Source organism: Rhinopithecus roxellana, chromosome 8 (assembly GCF_007565055.1).
Source record: "Rhinopithecus roxellana isolate Shanxi Qingling chromosome 8, ASM756505v1, whole genome shotgun sequence".
NCBI lineage: Eukaryota > Metazoa > Chordata > Mammalia > Primates > Cercopithecidae > Rhinopithecus > Rhinopithecus roxellana.
This window is the reverse complement of record NC_044556.1, coordinates 107,339,097-107,352,736: the sequence shown is the minus strand read 5'-3', so window position 1 is coordinate 107,352,736 and position 13,640 is coordinate 107,339,097.

Here is a 13,640-nt window from a genome sequence, read left to right as displayed (position 1 = left end):
CTCCTCGAGGGTGTGGTCGGGAGTTTCATCTACAATTCTCTAGCCCCATTCAGGGCCCTGGCACAGCTGACACTCAAGACATGTTTGCCAAAGCTTCAGTTTGATGTGCAGTATTTAAGTAAAAAGTATATTTAAAAATGTAAAAAGAGCTAGCCCACTTAGGTAGAGAGATGAGGAATCTTTGAAAAGTCCATATGTCAATTTTAAATCACTAAGCACATTTTTAAGATCCTTTCATGGTCCTCCACCATATTGTTCCTTTTCCAGAGCTTATTCCCTATGATGGGCAGCGTTCTCTTTGTGGTCTCCTGCAGCATGAGTTCACTGGGCTCATTCCCACCTTTGAGGCTTCCCTTATCTAGAATGCTCTTTCCTCATGCTATTTTGCATATCTACAGCCTATCCATTCTTCTACTTTCAGCTCAAGTCCAATCTTCTCTCTACGTATCCTTGTTACTTGGCTTCATTTATTTGTCTTTCTCTTCTGGATTCTGCAGCCCATACAACCTATAGCTTAGCCCTTCCTTGCGGGCTGACTTGAATCATCTACCATCATCATTGCACCTAGGTTTGCCTTCCTTCTTAGCAGAGGGCTAGGTACAAGGCAGATAGTCAATACAAAGAAACGTATATTTTAGAGCATTTACTCAGAACTGTTACAACTGCTAATCCTAGGTTTGGGAGGTAGTTCTCTTCTCTTCTCTTCTCTTCTCTTCTCTTCTCTTCTCTTCTCTTCTCTTCTCTTCTCTTCTCTTCTCTTTCTCTGTCTCTCTTCTTCTTCTTCTCCTTCTCCTGCTTCTCCTTCTCCTGCTTCTCCTTCTCCTCCTCCTCCTCCTCCTCCTCCTCCTGCTTCTCCTCCTCCTCCTTCTTCTTCTTCCTCTTTCTCTTCCTCTTCTTCTTCTTCTTCTTCGATGGAGTCTCGCTCTGTCACCCAGGCTGGAGTGCAATGGCATAATCTTGGCTCATTGCAGCCTCCGCTTCCCAGGTTCAAGTGATTCTCCTGCCTCAGGCTCCAGAGTAGCTGGGATTACAGGTCCCCGCCACCATGCCTGGCTAATTTTTTTTTTTTTTTAATTTTTAATAGTGACGGTATTTCACCATGTTGGCCAGGCTGGTCTCAAACTCCTTACCTCAGGTGATCTGCCTGCCTGGGCCTCCCAAGTGTTGGGATTGCAGGCATGAGCCACCAGGGACAGCCGGAGGTAGTTTCTAGGTAGTTCTGAGATGGGGGTCTAAAAATTTTCAAGGAAGTGGAATTCCAGCTACTGGGCTTTGGGATGACTTTTTGGATACAGCACAAAAAAGATATGAAATAGAGAGCTGGATTCAGGAGGCTGAGGTAGGAGGATTGCTTGAGCTCAGGAATTCGAGGCTGCAGTGAACTATGATCCTGTCACTGCACTCCAGCCTGGGCAACATAATGAGACCCTATCTCTACAGAAATTTTCTGAAAATTAACCAGGCATGGTGACCCATGCCTATAATCCTAGCTACTTGGAAGACTGAGGTGGGATGATCACGTGAGCCCAGGAGTTCAAGGCTGCAGTGAACTATGATCGCACCACTGCACTCCAGCCAGAGCAACAGAGCAAGACCTTGTGTCTAAAAATGAAAAAAAAAAAAAAAAAAAAAAAGAAATACAGAGTTGGCTTATGTGGAGCCTGTGGACTAAGCACAGGCTAACACCTGTGTGAGTTGCAAAGGGCAGCTCACCTTCTGAGCACATAAGAGGATGAGAGAGCTGTCAAGTAAGTGGCAGAACAGCACAGTCATGCAATCTAATGTAAGAACTTTGTACACGGAAGTGTTTCCTTAAGCTCTTAGAAAACAATTTCCACAGGAGCAGGTATTTCATGTTGAGTCTGAACTAGGGAGGTTTGCAGGGTGAGCAGAATGAGCCCACTTGCCTGACAGGCCAGCCCTGACTTGCACCTGGGTCATTTGCTCTTGTAAAATGGAAGACCTGGCCGGGTGTGGTGGCTCACACCTGTAATCCCAGCACTTTGGAAGGCTGAGGCAGGAGGATCACCTGAGGTCAGGAGTTTGAGACCAGCCTGGTCAACATGTAAAACCCCATCTCTATTAAAAATACAAAAAAAAAAAAAATTAGCCAGGTGTGGTGGTGCATGCCTGTAATCCCAGCTACCCAGGCGACTGAGGCAGGAGAATCGCTTGAACCCTGGAGGCAGAGGTTGCAGTGAGCTGAGATCGTGCCACTGCACTCCAGCCTGGGTGACAGAAGGAGACTCCATCTCAAAACAAACAAACAAACAAACAACAAACAAATGCAAGACCTGACCACTAGGGAGAAAGCCGGTACCACTTCTTAGCTCCTCTCTTATTTTGCAATTACCCCTACAAATGGGTATGTAAATTTAACAGCAACACAAAGGTGTCAGCTGAAGCCCAGGCTGCCTCCCCAGCTTGTTTTCAATCAGGCTTTATGGAAGTTTCTCTTAAAGGCTCCATCCTCACCACTCACTGACACTAATCTGTGGTGGTTTAGTTAACAGGTTCTAAGATGGTCTTTACTTATAATGCCTTTTCTTCTCCCACACTCCTTCTGGAAGATATTTCACCTCCCAAAGTTGGTAGTTCGCTCCCAGGCCGATGCTCAGCATATGGAACTTGAGGAGCTGCGGTGACATCCTGGAGCCACATGGAAGGTGGCTCCTCAGGGGCGACTGCTGGCTGTGTTACCACCAGGGGATCCCGGGCACTGCTTGAAGCTTGGGAACAGGGAGCTGAGAGGCACCTGCGGTTAGAAAAGCATTTCCTGTATCAAATGGGCTTCAGGGGAAATTACCAGAGTAAATGTGGTGAATTAAATCGATTCCACCACAGGAGCTTCCTCCTGGTCTCTTTGTGTGTGCATTTGAATGAGACAACAAATTAACTGTTCACATATAAAGAGTCAACAGATAACTTATAAGATACCATATCGCTATCTTTGGAAGAAGCTTCCCGAAACAGTTGACTCCAAGACTCCTGCTGGCCTTCTGGCCTTGAGGGACGGAGCGGGAGCAGATACTGACCTGGACATTTTCTCTGAGCCTGGGATGTGTTTGTGGTTGTTTGAAATCTCCGAATATCTGCCTTCCTTCAATACCTATTTCTTGAGTGCCAAGCGCAGCGCACTGTCCTGTTGGTGACAGTGGTGGTGTGTGTGTTGGGATAGAGTCGGGGGAAGTAGAAAATGTATAAAATACCTCTGCCCTTGAGGACCTCGATTAGTAGGGGAGATGAGACACATCCACCCAGCTCTCATGGCAAGCAGAATTCATTTTGTGAGGTTTAGGGAGGTAAAGTGCTGTGGGATGTCTTAGGCAGTTTGGGCTGCTATAACAAAAATACCTTAGCTAGCTGTGGTGGCATACCCAAAGTCCCAGCTGCTCAGGAGCCTGAGCTTGGGGATCCCTTGAGCCCAGAAGTTTGAGACTAGCCTGGGCAACATGGCAAGACTCCCTCTCCACAAAAATAAAAAGTAGAAAATTAACAAAAGTATCTTAAACTGGGTGGCTTATAAACAACAGACATTTATTTCTCACTTTTAGAGACTGGGAAATCCAAGATCAAGGTACTGGTAGAGTTGGTGTTTGGTGGGGGCTCGATTTCTGGTTCAGAGATGATGCCTTCTCTCTGTGTCCTCACATGGTGGAAGGGCCTCTTTGGGGTCTCTTTATTAAGGACACCAATCCCATTCATGAGGCCTCCATACTCAAGACCTAATTACCTCCTAAAGACCCCACCTCCTAGTGCCATTGCTTTGGGAGTTAGGATTGTAACATATGAATTTTGGGGGAGGGCACAGACATTTTGGGGTCAGGATGAGAGAGTGGTGCTGAGGTTGGAGATTCTGGAAAAGGTGGCATTTGAGCATGGCTTTGAAAGAATTTCAAAAAGGTTTTGGGGATTGATGTGAACAAATGCAGGTCAAATAAAGCTCCAAGGTGTGAAACCCAGAACAACCTCTAGCCGAAGAGGGTACAATGTGGAATAGTGGGTGAGGAACATGGACTCCAGAATCAGGCAGCCTGGGTTCCAATTCTCCCTCTATCAACTCTGGCTGTGTGACTGTGAGAAGATCACTTCACATCTCTCGGCTAAAGTGTCCTCATTTGTATGGAAACTCCTAACACTGCCCATCGTGTCTCACAGGTCTTGTTCATGATCAGTTAGGAAACCATCTTGGCTTTGACAATGATGGGTGCCTCAGCATCCACAGGATTTCCCTTCTTTCCTGGTCAAGTCTCCAGACTGGACTTCAACAGTACTGGGGAGCTCCTTCTCTCGCTGCCTTCCTCCTCTGATTTTTTCTCTTCCTTGGTCCACTCTTTGCACCTCAGAGTCCCAGCTCCCTCTAGCAGGTGCTTCCCATCTTGATGACCAGTGTTTCTAGATTCAGATACTGTAGGTCAGAGTGGCCTTAGGGCTTTTCCATTCTGTAAATTATAGCATCTGCAAGATAAGCCAACTTTTCTTGCTGATGTTGGTCAGATCCTCACAGACATTAACAGTCACAGAATCTCTCACTTATACTAAGCTAGACCCTGCTTCCACTCAGGGGTGAGGAAGGGGAGTGATGAAGAGAACCAGAATTGTGTTTTTCCACACATAAAATAGAGAGAAGGAAAGTGCTTGCCTTAGAGAGGCTTTGTAGGAATCAAATGAGATAATGCAGGCAAAGCACAGTGCCAAGCACAGAGGAATCTTTCAACAATGATTATTATTAGTGGTATTATAGCTATAGCTATAACCCAAGGGTCTACTCTATGGGGACTAGAGGACCTTGGATAGTTGTGATGGTTCAGTGCTAAAATTTTTCTAGAATCTCTCCTGTACCTATGCTAGGCCCCTTGTTAGCAGCTTTACCTAAGCTATTTCTAAAAACCATAATAGTTAGTATTGCATTCATAAATATTTTATTATTTTTGTTTACACACAGCCTTATATGTTTACAAACAACTTGACGCTGGCCAACTTTAGCCAGAGGTGTTTTTTCAGGAAGCATTGAGGTCTCCTATAGAATCCTAACAGCTGGACCACAAGATTCAGGAGGGGTCAGAGCCTGGACAACCCCAGGGACCTGAGCAGCAGGACTTTGTACATCTTCTTCCCAAAAGGTTACTAGGAATATGACTTTAATTCCAACTTTCTGGTCCCAGTTTCCTCATCTGCAAGCAAAGATGATAATATTACTAGTACATTGTACATAGATGTGTTCTGAGGATGTAAACAAGTTAATAGAAAAGAGTGCTTAGAACAGTGTTTGGTGCACAGTAAACCCTATCTGTTTGCATTACTATTATTATTTTTTTGCAGCAAAGATTCTCAGGTTTCTGCCTTTCTGTACAAACATCCAATTTCCAGGAAAGAGAATTGAGTTGTCTTATATTGGGCCAGGTGTCGCCTCGGGCTGAGTCGGGTTGTAGCATATGGGTGGTGATATGCTTAGGCTTTGTGTCCCCACACAAATCTATCCTGTATTATAATCCCCATAATCCCCATGCATCAAGGGAGAGACCAGGTGGAGGTAATTGGATCATGGGGGCAGTTTCCCCCATGCTGTTCTCATGATAGTGAGTGAATTCTCTTGAGATCTGATGGTTTTATAAGCGTTTGGTAGTTCTTCCTGCGTTCATTCTCCTTCCTGCCGCCCTGTGAAGAGGGTGCCTTGCTTCCCCTTCACCTTCTACCATGATTGTAAGTTTCCTGAGGCCTCCCCAGCCATGCTGAATTGTGAGTCCATTAAACCTCTTGCCTTTATAAATTACCCAGTCTCGGGCAGTTCTTTACAGCAGTGTGAAAACAGACTAATACATAATACAGGTGGGAAGATTACTTGGTACAGTCATGACCCCTTGGGACCCATACCCCTGTGTCTGCAGAGAGGGCAGCCCCCATAGAGGCTGTCTACTGCAGTCACTAGTCCCATTTTACAGACAAGGCAACTGAAGGTCAGATATATCTGCCTTCATGCTCAAGGTCACATTGAGTCATCAGTGAAATGTAGAACCTAGATTGAAATGTAAATTTCTGTGCCTCCGAAAGCCCACGTCCTCCCCATCTACAGTCTACTGTGTTCCTTTGTGTTCTTCTAAGCCATTCTCATCAAGTATCTTTGAATCAAACTCATGACATGGCAAACTCACTTGGAGACACAGTAAGTGATGAAGGATAGAAGAAGACAATGATATGCTAATACCTACTTCACAGTAAACTGAAGAGAGAAAACCTGACGTTCACTTTCCTATTTTAAATTAGGTTACACAGGCCATTAAGCCAGTAATAATAGAGTTTTAGATTTTTGGACAGAGTGTACAATAGCCAGAACTTATTGTTATGCAAATGAAAGCCAGACATTCAAGGTGAAATCCCCTGGGTCCAACTTAAAACTAACCTTGTTGCCAACAACAGCCATATAAGGAAGGATGAAAAAACTTTTAGGCATTTATCTTGGCTTTATTTCACCATATAATTATCTTCTATATGCTGTCTATTTGTGATGAAACCATCTATTTAGTTTCTTAAAATAAAAAAAATTGTCAAGAAGGAGAAGTTGTCTTGGCTTTGAAGCTGGTACTAATGATGGGTCTTTTTTATTATGAAAATCGTTATCTCAGTGTAACTCTGTCCCTTTCTTTTAATTATATAAACACAGCTCATCCAGTCTGATGGTGGCGTCACAGTGAACGGATTTTAGGAGGCTGCGTAGAAAATCCTGCGAGTTCTGGAGGTCCATGGGTTATTTTTAAATTTTTGGTTTTGCCAAAGAATATTCTTGAACAGCAAATCACAAAAGTACACAGATGTGTGCTTCTCTAAACACCCTTTGCTTTACCAATCCACTGAACATTCCTTACAGGCGGAGATTGTGTCTCTGTTGCTTATGATTTTAGCCCTAGTTCCTGACCAAAAGTTATGTGCTCAGGCAGTATTTCTCAAAGTGAGTTGAATTCCAGGTACTTTGGCTTCGATTACCATTGTCACCACTATCATGTGGATACATAGCCAGATAGGCCAGTCATGATGATCAGTATTTGGGGGGCATGTCAACTGAGGCTGAAAAAGGTCAATTTCCTTGTCCTCAAATCAAAAAGTCAACAAGTGAAAAAACAGAGGCTGGAATCCAGGGCTCAGGCCTCCAAACTAGATAGTGCTAGTCTCTATTGGTCTCTGTTTCTCAGTCTCTGACAGCAGGAATGGCATATGGGGTGCCTTGTTTCCACCCCCTACACCAGATGGGTGTGACACCAAAAGTCTTGGAAGATGATCTTTAGTCTGCATGAAATCCTCATAGGATTGTTCCAATAGGAAAATATTTAAAAATTAATAATAAAAAGATATTTGGAGTGGATTAAGATATCTAGCTCTCCAATATTGCCTGTTCTTACTTATAAGTGGGGGCTAAATGATAAGAACTTACAAACACAAAGAAGGAAACAACATCCCACTTGAGGATGGAGGGTGGGAGAAGGGAGAGGAGCGGAAAAGATCACTATTGGGTACTGGGCTTAATACCTGGCTAATGAAATAATCTCTCCAGCAAACCCCCGTGACACGTGTTTACCTATGTAACAAACCTTCACATGTACTCCCAAACCTAAAATAAAGTAAAACAAACAAACAAACAAACAAACAAACAAACAAACAAAAAACTTAGCTCCCCAAACCAAGCCAGCATTTATTTCCTAAACCCAGAGTACTGACATTCATTATGATTTCATGGGTATTTTTCTAAGATATCATTAGGCTCCTGTTTTATTTATAGCTTTAAGATGATCAATAACAAACAACCCCATGGTGCCCCCTAACCATTTTGTCTATTGAATTGAATTTTGAACTCATGACAAATGTATCTAAACTCCAAACACTATCACATTGCTTAAGAAAATATTTATCCTTCCCAGTCTCCAGCCCCAGCTTCTTGAATTTTTTTGCCCTCTTCATGGAACACGTTTCTAATTCTCTTTCCGTCTTCATGTTATTTCCTTCCCTAATTCCTCTAAGTCTGGATTATATTTATGGCACACTCAAGGAGCAGTTGTGTGTGTGCTAGAGATGGCTTATATTGGCTTGCTAGAAACAATTGTTAAATTTTCAGGAATTTTGCAAGTTGGTTATGAAACCCAGCCATGATAAAAAAGTAAAATTGCTTAAACTTATAGTCTTTACATATTATTTATATATGTTTATGTTATTTATTTAACATATTATAACAGGTAATAAATATGTAAAATATCACTTTTTAAATTTTTATTTTTGAGACGGGGTCTCGCTTCCTTGCCCAGGCTGGAGTGCCGTTGCGTGATCTCGGCTCACTGCAGTCTCTGCTTCCTGGATTCAAGCAATTCTCCGTGCCTCAGTCTCCTGAGTAGCTGGGATTACAGGAGCCCACCACCACGCCTGGCTAATTTTTGTATTTTAGGTAGAGATGGGGTTTCGCCATGTTGGCCAGGCTGGTCTTGAACTCCTGACCTCAGGTGATCCACCCACCTCGGCCTCCCAAAGTGCTGGGATTACAGATGTGTAATCCCACCGTGCCAGGCCAAACTCACCACTTTCTAGTGATTGGACTACATTTTATCCGTGTGATCTATGCTCTTGGGTTTTTTGTCTATTATATCGTATCTGTACGACAGAATTGCTCTCTAAAGATGTGCTGCTGTCTATCCCTTCCCAGTTCTGTGTTCCGTGATGTCACATTGGTAACTTGAAATTGGTCTTGGTAGGCATGTTGTCACTGTGGGAATTGACACTGTACAACGCAAGGATTTTGTCTTTGTAGAGCCGGCTGTTAAACATTTGTCAGCACACACGGAGTGCGGTGGTGAGGCTGTAGTCATTGAAGAATGGCATGGTAAGCTTTGAGTCTCCGTCAAGCATCGTGTCAGCCTGGGTAAATTGCCTAATCTCTCTGAACCCTAGTTTCTTTGTCTGTAAAATGGATTTGTTGTGAGAGTCAAACAGTAGAATGCCTGTAAGACATACCACAATTCTTTTCTTCCCTCATCCATGGAATATGCTTACAAAAAGATTGCTATTGCAATTGTTAATACGGCAGCCTTCTCTTTTTGTAGCAGGAAGGAAATATGTCTTTTCCAAGATAGCTGCGGCTGCTTTTGTCATCTGCAGAAGCAGCGAACCTTGTTTTATGGGTAGGTATTTCTATTGTTTAAGAATATGAGTTGATGCAGCTTGAGAGGACCTTTTATGGACAAAAAGTGAAACGCCTCCTTGACACAACCTATTTGGGTGACATTAAGTATAAGATAGAACTGACTTCATCTGCATGATAAAGGGAGAAGAATTTTGAGATCCCATGGGCAATTCAGGAAGTAGGACTGAAAGCAAAAGTAGAAACGTGTAGAGAATGAGAGAGCTCTGAGTAGAGTGTGCAGGCAGGGTAGGGAAAGGGGGCTACAAACAGGGAAGCAGATGAGGACTGCAGAGAAATCTATCCAAGGAGAAACTTTCCAAGGTTGGGGTGGGATGGGATGTCCAGCTGCCAAGGTGAAGTTGTTCCTGGTCTTGGTTTTATCTTCTGCCATTACTGCCAAACCTAATAGAAGTGTGGGACAGGGCCAGGCGCGGTGGCTCATGCCTGTAATCCCAGCACTTTGGGAGGCCGAGGCGGGTGGATCACGAGGTCAGGAGATGGAGACCATCCTGGTCAACATGGTAAAACCCCGTCTGTGCTAAAATACAAAAACTAGCCGGGCTGTAGTCCCAGCTACTCAGGAGGCTGAGGCAGGGGAATCGCTTGAACCCGGGAGGCGGAGCTTGCAGTGAGCTGAGATCACGACAATGCACTCCAGCCTGGTGACAGAGCAAGACTCCATCTCAGAAAAAAAAAAAAGTGTGGGACATTGTGTTCGTAGGGCTTTGGGGAGTCAGTACAAACCAATTAGAAAGGATATAGAAGATTTAGTGGAAAGAAAAGTTGTAATAAACATAAGCTGCACTCCACACCCCTAATTTTCTGGGAATCTACAGAAATCTTAATGGGAGCACTGGGTTTCCCGTAGAATATAATATTCGTTGAATATCATTATTTAAGAATTCAATAGATAGAATATTCTACCTGTGGCTGGAGAGTCAAGGTCCAGGACAGTTGATCTCAAATGGACTGCACATGGAAATCGGAGCCATTTTACTGAACTATTAAAGGAAAGCCTGGAAGGCTCAGAAGACATTTAGGCAGCAGATTTTTTTTTTTTTTTTTTTTTTTTGAGACGGAGTCTCACTCTGTCGCCCAGGCTGGAGTGCAGTGGCACGATCTCAGCTCACTGTAAGCTCTGCCTTCCGGATTCATGCCATTCTCCTGCCTCAGCCTCCAGAGTAGCTGGGACTACAGGTGCGTGCCACCATGCCCGGCTAATTTTTTGTATTTTTAGTGGAGACCAGGTTTCACCATGTTGGCCAGGATGGTCTCGATCCTTTGACCTCATGATTCAGCCACCTCGGCCTCTCAAAGTGTTGGGATTACAGGCGTGAGCCACCCCGCCCGGCCTAGGCAGCAGATTTATGGGTTGCAAGTATCAGTGTCACCCAAATTATACACAGATATTTACCCAATCTGTACTTTTAGTCCTAATTTCTCTCAAGCTATGTTCTGCCTGTTCAACTGCCTTTCTTGTGGACCTCTCTACCTGCATCTCAAAATTAACACATGAAAATCAAGGTTGGTAACTCACCTCCACAGACATGCTCCTCCACGTTGCTCATTTTTATGAATATACCATTTCCCTCCAAGGCATTTGAGATAAACAACTACCAGAAATATCAACCTTTATGTCCCCATAACCCAGTACTTCAATTAGAGGGGTTGCTATTCATTGACGCCATTTCCTTTTCTCTAAGGGATTCTTGATAGTTATAAAGCATTTCTATCCAAACTCCCTCCCGTGACTCATACAAAAACCTTGTAAACAACCAGATTTCTCCTTATTTTACAGATCAGGAAACCAGTACTTAGCAGAGAGGAGTGGTTTGCTCACTGTCATCCCATGACCAGGGCCTTGCTGGTCTTCTTCCTCCTGGGCCAGGTCCTCTAAGACCCATGGCTCTCCCCTTGCCTGAAGGCTGGGTCTACCTGGGGAGATTCCCAGGCCCCACCTCCAGACACAGGTTTTCATTGCTTTGCAGCATTAATTCCTTTTTTTTTTTTTTTTTGTGAGACAGAGTGGAGTTCAGTGCCACGATCTTGGCTCACTGCAACCTCCACCTCCTGGGTTCAAGCGATTCTCCTGCCTCTGCCTCCTGAGTAGCTGGGATTACAGGCATGTGCCACCACACCCAGCTGATTTTTGTGTTTTTAGTAGAGACCGGGTTTCACCATGTTGGCCAGGCTGGTCTCGAACTCCGGATCTTGGGTGATCCACCTGCCTCGGCCTCCCAAAGTGCTGGGATTACAGGCGTGAGTCTCTGTGCCTGGCCTGCAGCATTGAGTCTTACAGAAAGAGCCTCCCTGGTGATTTTCACGTGGAGTCAATGTTGAGACTGTTCTAGATCTTGACTCTCCAGCCATGGGTATTCTATCTATTGAATATTGAATAATAATATTCAATTATCATTTTCCTAAATGATAGAACTAATATTGTTTTCCTAAATGATATGAGTTGGCTACTACTGAACATGTACTAGCGATTCTAAAAAGAAAGAGCCATATTTATTACATTTAAGTTTTCCTGATTTCTGCCTGTGCCAGTGTGATTGCTGCTGTGAGATTTAACAATGGCTTACACACATTGCTGGCTGAGGTAAGGCCTCTATATTGTTTCCTACAAGTGTTTGGCATTTGGATGCTTTTCTTTCTGCAAGGGAAGCTTTAACATGAAGAATCAGAATGCTTTAAGAAAGGGTTTATTTTATTTGGAAGAGGAGTCAGTGAGAACAAAAAACAAGACACACCGCTCATGGGATGATGATGAGCAAGCCACTCCTCTCCACCGAGTACTGGTTTCTAGTTTAATTAAACCAGAGGTTCCCAGAGAGGGCAGGTGCGTGGTTCTCAATGTACAGAGACTAAGCCAAGTGTCTTAAGGACTTGGAGTGAGGCTTCATCTGATGCTGGAACTACCAGGTGAGTGTCCAGTGCCTGACCCCGTCGTTATTGGTCAGTGTTGATTCCTTCTGCCCTCTCTGTTTCCACCTGGTAAGCATCTGTGCTTTTCTCAGTCCCATAGTAAATACCATTTCTTTTATCACCTTCTGTGAGAGGCCTTTCCTGACTCACGTTGTTAGTTTCTCCATCACTGTACTGCTATAGCATCTTGAGAGACTTTCTTCTTTCACAGGTGTCATGTTATTATGATAGCTTCGTACTTGTCTCCCCAGCTAGGCTCTGGCATTCTGGTGGGCAGAGATAATTCATTTTCATGGCCCAGGGTATGCCCAGCATTTACCACACGGGAAGTGCCCGTAAAATGCTGCTTGGAACGACTGGCTAAATGAATGGAAGGGTCAGATAAGCAGGGTGGGAGGTGTGGGTAAGTAGAAGGGCCTGAGGAACAGTGTCCGAGTAGCTAGGGGCACACTGTCCTGATGGAAACTTTATTTAGAGAAATGATGTCTTTGAACGGAGAGTAGAGGGGAAAGCATGTATCATCCAAATGGGCTCTTACATGCTGGTGAAATGGACTGAAAGCAGTGCATTAAACACAAGAGCTTTTCTGTAGGTGCATTAGATGTGACCCTGTTCTATGCTGGAATAGATGGAGAGAGGGTGGGCATTGTATCCATTATCCAGAAATGTTTGCCACACGAATGACACAAATACACAGGACTCACTGCCCTGCCATGATTGTCTCGGGTGACATGATGAACGGTACATCTTCTCATCGGGAGATGTGTCCCTTTAAATGACCTGGAAAAGAAACAGAGATTGTGAATCCCCAGGCCAGCACATTGCTGCAAAGTAGCCAAGTTATCAACCTCTCAGGTCTTCAGAGTTATTTTTACTTTTCAGTGCCTCTTCGAGTACTAACAATGAAAGGTGTGTCAGAGGCAAGAAGTTAGTATGGTGAACTTCAGAAGACAGCCTTGCCCTAGCCTTCTAAAGGGCTGGAATCACTCTCCTGGCAGGCCCAGAGTAATGAATGCTGTCTTTGAGGCCATGTGGGTTTATAAGATACCTGCATGTGCAATCTAGGAGTGAAGAAAGTTAATGGAGATGGTTTGCTGTTTTTCTCTTCTTCTTTGGAAGAATTTATTTTTATTTATTATTTATTATTTTTTATCATTATTACTATTTTTTTGAGATGGAGTCTCACTGTCTTCCAGGCTGGAGTGCAGTGGTGTGATCTCGGCTCACTGTACGCTCCGCCTTCTGGGTTCACGCCATTCTCCTGCCTCAGCTTCCTGAGTAGCTGGGACTACAGGCGCCTGCCATTACGCCTGGCTAATTGTTTGTATTTTTTTAGTAGAAACGGGGTTTCACCGTGTTAGCCAGGATGGTCTCAATCTCCTGACCTCGTGATTCATCTGCCTCGGCCTCCCAAAGTGCTGGGATTACAGGCGTGAGTCACCGTGCCCAGCCTGGAGGAATTTAATTGGGTGTCCTGGATTTGGAGAAGGACAGATGTAAGGGCTTGCAACACCAATGGGTGCGTGTGTATGTGCGCGCGTGTGTGTGTGTG